The sequence below is a fragment of the Hetaerina americana genome, unplaced genomic scaffold (genome assembly GCF_022747635.1).
Source record: "Hetaerina americana unplaced genomic scaffold, ioHetAmer1.1.p SCAF_4, whole genome shotgun sequence".
NCBI classification, from domain to species: Eukaryota; Metazoa; Arthropoda; class Insecta; order Odonata; family Calopterygidae; genus Hetaerina; species Hetaerina americana.
The window spans coordinates 19,109,190-19,118,517 of record NW_027286985.1 but is presented as its reverse complement, the minus strand read 5'-3'; positions in this window follow the sequence as shown (position 1 = coordinate 19,118,517).

Below are 9,328 nucleotides of genomic sequence, written 5' to 3'. Positions count from 1 at the left end.
ATATACTAATGATCTACCTAACCGCCTTAAGGATTATGAAGGAATAATACCAGTTTTGTATGCTAATGACACTAATGTAATATTATGAACAGACACTCGTCCCAGCCTTGTGAAAATATCAAGGTCTGTTACACTTGCAATAAGCAGGTGTCGTACAGATTACACTCTAGACTTAAATAAAAGTAAATGGTGTACTTATCACACAATAAGAATGTGACAGTCTGCTGTTGCAACATGATCACTGATCAATTAAGCAAGGGACAGAATGTAAATTTTTAGGTATTTCTTTGTCTGCAAATATTTCTTAGGATACACATGTAAAAGTCCTTCAGCATAAATTCAGTTCCACTTGCTATTTATTAAGACACCTGCATGAGATTACAAGCAAAAAAGTTCCACTTAATTTATACTATGGATAAATGTATTCAAATATAACTTTTAGTATAATATTTGGGGCTCAGCTGCCATTTCTCAAACCATCTTTAAAATGCAAAAGAAAGCCATCAGAATAATCACTGGGGAACCTTTTAATGCACTATCGAGGCCTATATTTCAGGAATTAAATTTGCTTCTACTCCCGTGCATTTATATAATGTTTTTGACTCTGTATAAAAAAACAACATCAGCAACTATTCCCTTAACTCTGAATATTATCATCATTACCCCAGAGGAAGGCACAACATCCATTATGGCAATATTAGAAACAAAGCATTAAAATTAGGCTCCAAGGAAATGGGCATCAGATTATATACTGTAAAAAATTACCCAGAAGTGTAAAGGATACTAAGGGAACTACTATATTCAAAATTAAGTTAAAAAGATATCTAAAATGTAACATGTTCTACTCAGTTGACGTCTATATCTCGACAACATTCCTGATCTTTGATTCCATACTTTTAGTTTGTAGCAATGCTATTAGTCTAGTTTATATTAATGCTCCGTGATTTTTAATGAATATTTGTGTGTATGCTACATTAATGTGTGTGTGTGTGTTTCTGCTACATTTAATGTAATTTTTAGTATCATATGTTCATACCAGCACTTATTAGTCATATTATCTTCTTTTTTTAAATTTATAGGATTTGTTTTGCGGGCATTCAAGGTATTTGTTTAATTGTTGAAACAGCTCATCCCATCGAAGGCCCAATACCACTCGGCATCATCAAATTGTATTACACTAAAGTGATACATTCACTAAAAATTTCTTTAATTTCAAATTTGCAGACATCCTCATCAATATTCTGAATTATAGAAATTATTTCCTAAGCATCTAAGGATGTGCCACCAAGACATGGTAGTCACCCTCCAGAATGCTTTACTGTGAATAGTTTTGATTTCTCTACTATCATGGATTAAATGAGTGATTCCGATGAAATTTTGTGATGAGTCATGTCATTTGCCTGTAGTGCCACAGCCATGTTTTATTGTGTAACCAAGGCTTCCACTTAGAAGAGTGAAATAACTAGTTGACATTTTGGGAGACGGTTTATTAAAAAAATCTCAGGAAATGATGACAATCAGTGAATCCGAATGATTATGCCTTGTCCATTTTACAATGTACCGTAAGAAACAAGGGAATGTACGTATGAAATTATTTGTTTCTTACGGTACATTGTAAAATGGACAAGGCATAATCATTCGGATTCACTGATTGGTATCATTTCCTGAGATTTTTTTTAACAATATTGAATATACCATGAATAATGATTAGCTGTTCTACCTCTTATCAATGGAATACGTAAAGAATTTTCAATGTTTCCTCTGTACAAAACTTTAATCATAGACTTCACTGGTATAGTTCCACAATCTATCTCCCAATTACAAAGCCTGTTCCTAAGTTACCTTCCTCCTGCTTGCTATAGTAGGGAAGCTCACCCACCTTCCTTCTAACATGTCTATAACCCAGTAACTCTCAATATCTCTTCCAACCACTTTCTCTTCCTTTGAATTTCCCCAATATCAATGTTTCACTGCACTTCCTCTCTATCCTTTTCTCTATGCGAACTAATTTATGATCAAATTGCATAGATTCAGGCATGATATGGTGGAATTTGAACAATGAGAAACAAACGATAACATCTTTCCGCTAGATATTGGAATGAAAAGGTGTTACCATTTGGACATTATTATTTTTTGATTATACAAATATTTCATTGTATGGTTAAATTTATTTCAAAATACATCCCTATTTCATTGTCAACATAATGAAAACAATGGCTTTCTGTAAAAAAATCATCCTACAAAGATTTAAAAAATTTGAGAAAAAACATGAAAAAGTGATTTTGCCAAATTGATGGAGTTGGGCATTCAAGGTGAAGGTGCAGATTTCTCAGCAAATCTATGGCTGAGGGGCTCATACATTGAAAACAAAATGATAAAAGGTGACTGAACTTTTTTTCAGTTCAGTCACTTTTTAAAAAGTGACTGAACATATAAGTTATGTGATTAAAAGGAAATAAGCAGAAGATAGGAAAAAATAAGGAACTAACAATTTGGTGGACATAAGCATCCCAGTGTCAAGTCAATTATTTTGATTTACTTTCAGCTTTAAACAAAGTCAATCAGTCTGAAGTTTCCCCTCCTTTGGGTTCTTGTTATCTAACCCTGAGGCCTTCAGGTTTCTCTGATAGGGGCTGATGTTAGAAAATGCAATAGCTTAGCTCATATGAAATAGATCCCATTATTGGCTCTCATCATAATGTATTACCATTAGTAGTTTCTCAGTCAATAGGTGACACCATACTTGGTCAACATATACGCTACTTATTCCAATTACAATATAAATTTCATGATAAATGGAAACTGGACAATTCCAAGGTCTTAAACCTTGTGGTGATTCATTTAACGAGTATAGTACTTCCATTGATGTGCATTAATATGTGATGTACATTAATACAAGCAGGACATTAGCATAAAGGTTCACATAGCCATGTGCCTTATATTCAGCCCTTCCTTATAGAGTAACAGGCTGGTAGACTTGTGTTCCTCCCTGTGGTTGCACCACTAAAGCCAGTAAAAAAAAATGCAAATAGGAAATTAAATCCCATTAAACTAAACACTATATTCAATTGTTCATGGGTCAACTTTGTGGAATTAGATGTTCATTAAATGAAGAACACAATGTATATTTCCACTGCTCCCCTCCTCTCTCACCCTCTCCCTCAGGCATGGTATATAAATGGACCGCCGCGGCTTGATTAATTTGTACCTGATGATGACGCCTAAGCATTGAAACTAGTTGTACGTAAGTAGAGAACAGTGGAAATATAGATTGTGTTCTTCATTTAATGAACTAACCAATCTCAGAATTTCAAATAATTTTTATTTGTGACAGTGAAAGTAACCCATCTCACTTTTGTAATTAACAGGTGTTCAAACCTTATAAATCAATGTCATTCTTCAATAATAATAAAACTCACAAGGAGGTATGTATGTATGACAGCCTCTTCCACCCCACTGAGGGGTATGATCAGAGTATGCCTCGATGTGATAGAGGCAACTGGAGAAAAATTGATGAAGGAATTTTTAATGAGGCAAGTGTAAATAGGCATCGCTAAATTATTTTCCTGACTTTTCTCAACTTATGAATTTGGGACCATCAGCCTTAAAAAATCATCACTTACTTGAACATTTTAAATGAAGTTGGTGAGAGAAAGACCCAAGTAGATGATGTATCTGTAATGTAACTGTGTAATGGGTTTTTAGCAATAAGTAAAATTCTGAGTGCTCTCTGCCAATGTGCCTGGGGCTGCAAAAAACATCATGAAGCCGAAATAATGCTGAATGTATTTTTTAACAACTAATACCAGTATTTATCTGCATGGACATGGTATTAGCATCAATACCCATGTGCTGAGAACATTATAAACTTCATAAAGAAAAAAAATACCACAGAGAAATACCAAAACCAGTATTTGAAATCTAGGGAAGTAGCTTCCAAACGGGATGACACCATTTTGGTAATTTTAATGTTTATTTAAAAAGTTGCCGACTAGCAAGTTCTTGGAGTACATTGGAGACATATTTTCTCAAGAAAGTTGTAGAAGGGAAATCTAGATTTCATTAATCTCATTAATGTTTGAACCACTCAAGATGCATCACATTATCATAATGTACATTTATTATTATTATGCGCATCCATGATATTTTGCAGTAATGTGCTTCACAAGCTTTAATTTTTATGTCAACTGTTTGGATGAAAATTCAATATTTTGAGCCCTTGATTACTGCTGTGCATAACACAATATAAGATGTTTATAAAGTATTACTAATGAATACAAGTTCACCCCCACAGTTCTATACTTTATTTTATGTAGTGTTGGCAGTAGAAAAAAGATGATTTCATCCTCCTTGAATTGACAGCAGCAACAATGAGCACCATGAGGCTAATGAATACCAGTATAATCTTCGAAATTGCAGTTGAATGTTTTTTCTCATAAAATATGAATGGCTGTCATAAATAGTGATGTTGTTCTCCATAATATTAAGTGGAAAAAAGCCACTCTGAGAATAACTTCAATTGTTTTATTATGTTCCATTGAGTATAATTTTTTACAATCAAGAAATGTGATCAAGCATAGTCGACTCTCAGTGGTCTCTGAGGTATGGAAGCTAACATAACACTAAAATATGATGGCACCATACTCAAAAAATTAGGATGGCTGCAGTAATTAAAACTACAATGCATTGTTCAACAATGGATCTCTTTGTTGAGGAAAGGCAAATTACATACACTAACTTCCCAAAATTGTGTAAGATTAAATACTACAATTTTTGTCACTTCCATTCCATTAAAAACAACTTTATCACTCAAATTGGTGACCTAACTGGCACAGGGAAAGGTGGGGAATCCACATTTAGAATGGCTTGTCATGAAAAAGCCAAGCTCTACAAAGCAGAACTCCTGCCTAAAATCAATCATTACAGAGTAGGCCTGGTGTCAATGGTGAACCGTGGATAGAACATGCTAAGATCTCAATTCTTCTTCACTTTAGGAGATGAGTTACATTCATTGGACAGTGAGCACTGTGTTTTTGGAGAAGTTACTGAAGGGTTTAATGTCCTTATTCAACTGAAGGTAGTGATTTGTAATGAAGCGCACCAGCTTTCAAATACATCAGGATCACTCAAATAGACATAAAGAGAACCCATTTGATGATTGAACAAGTATGACATTTCATGACAGCACTACAGAGCCAACCAAAGAAAGGCTCAAGAATGGATGCATTGCTCCTGATGAAGAAGTTGATGATACTAAAGAGGAAATTGTTGAAGAAGTTGAGGAAATGGTGCAGAAAAGAGAAGCCCATTGTTGGAAATGTCCCAAATGTGGATTTAACACCCACAGAGAACATTATTTTTGTCTGCAAGTTGAATCTATTCTTTAAAGATGAAGATTTGGAAAACATATTTGGTTGTTTTGGTGTAATTAAAAGTTGTGTGGTCATCTGGAATAAAGCCACTGAACATCCTGATACACAATACGCTATCATTGAGTTTGAAGATAAAAAAAATCTGCAAAAATACATATTTCAAGATGGACAATGTGCTGATTGATGATCAGTGACTACATCTGGATTTTAGCCAAAGTGTAGCCATAATGAGATGGAAAGGAAAGGGAGTGGATTAATTTACCAATAAAAAAGAGAAAGGAGAATCTAAGAAGCTGGATCATGTTAAGTAAACCACTAGTTGGCAGATGTGGAGAGTTCATGAGAAAAGGACTGCAGAATTTTGGGACAAATACCAAGACAACACTTAGGCAAAGGTTACAGAGGAAAAAAAAAGAAAATTTGGAAAGAGCTGGGGTTTTAATGATAGCAAAATCAGGAAAAAATTTGGAGGGTATTTCATTGATAAAAACAAGTAGCATAATTTAATTGGCTAGAGAAGTCATGATCGAAATAAAGAAGATAGGAGCTCTAAGATTAATTATGGTTGGTACAAAAGGCACAGCTGATAAGGAAGGAATTATTATAATTATATCTCAAGGCTCAGAAAGTTTGGTGGACAGTCTTTCCATGAGTTGCATTTATGTTTTACCGCAATATAAAAGTATTTTTGTGAGCTGCGGATGATCCCTAGATGGCTATTATTATTATTAGGTAATCGACTGGTTAACGTACATTTTTGGATGGACACAACTACCAAATAAATATTTTGTGACTCCTAAAAGAAATACAAAAATCAGCAACCTACTCTACATTAAGTCCCTCTTCATCTCTGAGTACTTCCTTCCTCCCTTGATCCTGTCCAACATCCCTATCCTGTTCCTGCCCTTTCCTTGTTTGCCAAACATTCTCCCCTCTATTACAGTCTTCAACATCCCACTACTGAACAATACGCCCTTCATCCATTTTTCCTGCCTCCATAGGATTTCTCCCAACAAACCTCTCTCTTTGCCCACCATACTTCCTCATTTGTTATCCTCTCAGTCCATTTCACCTTCTCCATTCTTCTTCACACCCGCATTTCAAAAACCTCCAATCTACGTCTACCCTCCTGCTTCAATGACCACGTTTTTGCACCATACATAGCTACGCTCCATATCAAAGTTTTTAAGAGTCTTTTCTTAGCATCCTTACTCAACGTCCCTGTCAGCAACACCCTCCTCCTTGTGAAACCCTCTTTGCCTGGTGCAATTCTTCTCCTTACATCCCTACTACTTTGACCGTGTTGATCCAAAACATTTCTGAGATACATAAACTAGTTTATGCCCTCCTATTTTAATGTTTAGCTTAACCTTTTTCTTTCTAGAAAATCACAAAACCTTTGTTTTATTAATATTGATTTTCATCCCATACCTGTCGCACTGAATTTCCAATTCACTCAGCATTGCTTGCAACCCCTTGGCTGACTGACAAACTAAAGCTTGGTCATCAGTAAACCTACCTAATTTTACGAATTCCCTGCTGACTTTCATTCCTTCCTCAAGTTCTCCCAATGCTTCTTTAATCATTTTCCCCACATATACGTTTAACAGTAACGGTGATATTAGGCAATCCTGCCTTACACCTCTTCCTAACACTGCCCATCCGCACTGCCCATTCCCCACTCACACCTGAGCAGTCTGAGATATGTACAGGTTATGGATTAGCTTCCTATCCCTCCAATCTATTCCTATTTTCTGCATATATACTCATTAGATTTCCAAATTCACTCTATCAAACGCTTTTTTGACATCTGCAAAAGAGGCAAATACTTCCTGATTGTATTCTATATTCCTCTCGATTAGTGATCTCATTACTGCAATGGCATCACATGCACATCTCCCCTTCCTAAACCCAAACTGATCATCCCCTAAGTAATCATTTACCCTACTCTCTATCCTTTTGTTTATGATCCCGAGAACAACTTTAGCTGCGTAAAATATCAAACTTATTGTCCTGTAGTCCTCGCATGATGTAGCCTTTACCTTTTTGGAATAGGAACTAACACTTATCTCACAAAGTCTTCCGGCCATATTCCTTCCTCATAGATACTACAAATCAGCCCATATAGCCTCTCTTCCTCCCACACTTTCCTAAACCTTTTAGTAATTCCGCAGGAATGTTATCACCCCCCCCCCACGGCCATCTTTAGTTTAATCTCCCTTAATGCCCTATCTATCTCATCGTCGAGTATGCCTGGACCTATGCTATCTTCCTCAACACCATGTTCCTCTTCTATGTCTAACATTGTTCGTCTAAGTTCTTTAAATTACAGTTCTTCTATATATCCCTTCCATCTCTCTTGGGTATTTCCTGTGTCAGCTATTATCTTACCCGCCTTATCTCTAACTGTTAGCATAGCTCTTCCCTTCTTACTTCCCAATAAATATTTAAAACTCCTCTGAAAACGTCCATATGCTCGCACTGTGTTTTCCACCATGCTTCTTGTGCTTTATTTGTTGCCCGCCTCAATTTATTATTTAACTCTTTGTTCTTCATTTTGCCTAACTATGTGTTTACATTCCCTTGTTTTACAATCTTCCATTTTCTCCTCTCATCCATCTTTGTAATCATCTCATCTGTGATCCATGGTTTCCTAGTTCTTTTCGCATTAACAGTTCTAATGTGTGTTTTGCAGCTTTCGATATCTCTTTCTTGATAATTCCCATTTTTCTTCGATAGTACTCAGCTCTTTACCATCCTCCATGATTTTCTCTACAGCCTGCTGGCATTCCTTCCTTGTCAATCAATTTCATTCTTCTACATCCCATTTTCTAACCTGCTGCCCTTACCTTGCTGTCTTTTTGAAATGGTCGCTACATTTCATAACAACTAAATTGTGGTCAGAGTCCACATCTGCTCCCGGGAAGCTGTGTGGATTTATCACACTATTCCTAAACCTGTGTCTAACCAGAATATAATCCAAATGATACCTTTTTGAGTCACCTGGCATTTTCCATGTATACCTGCACCTTTTGTGGTGTCTAAACCAAGTGTTGGTGATGACTTGATGACTAACCCCTGTCTCCTGCCAAACTCAACTACTTTCTCCCTGCGGTCATTTCTCGTGCCCAAACCGTAGTCCCCCACCCCATCACCATCTCTTCCTTTGCCTACCATTGCATTCTAATCCCCCATCACTATCAAATGTTTCCCTGCAGGAACACACGCGATTATGTCCTCTACCTGATCGTATATCCTATTGACTTCTTCCTCCTTATGGCTACTCGATGGCATGTATACCTGAACAATGACCAAGTTTGTCAGTTCTGCTTTTATCTCTACTAGTAATATTCTATCTGTTGCTTTTTCTATGTTGACTATGCTTCTTCCTACCTCTTCATTTGATATTATGGCAACCCCTCGTTGGCTTTCTTCCCTGCCACAGTATATTATTGTCACTCCAGTAATCCCTGCCATCCTTCCATCTCTCCTCACATAGACCTAAAATATTTATATTTCCCCTTTCCATCTTTTGCTTAATATTCTCTAATTTTCCTGTCCTCAACATTGTCCTAGCATTCCAAGTTCCAATTCCAACTACTTTTGTCTTCTTCTCGTGTGTCTTCTGTCCTGCTGCTGTCGGTTTTCCCTGGCACGGATTTAGTGGGATGACGACCGCAGAAGCCTTGCCTCCCCCGCTGCCAGCAATGACACACAGCTGATTGGGCCGAGTCCCGTAGTCGCCAGGACTCATTTTCTCTGTAGTGTCCGTCATTTTAATCTTGGGAATGATAGTTGAGGTGGTTTCCCGTTGCCTTTCTCAATAGTTTTTTTAATGTGACACCATCACTCAATGGCCATCCCGCTGGGGTCACATGCCTTTGCAGCTGCCTCATTGAGGAACAGATGCTGCTTTGACTGCCTTTTGTCTGGCTCCTAACTTTTCACCTATCTGG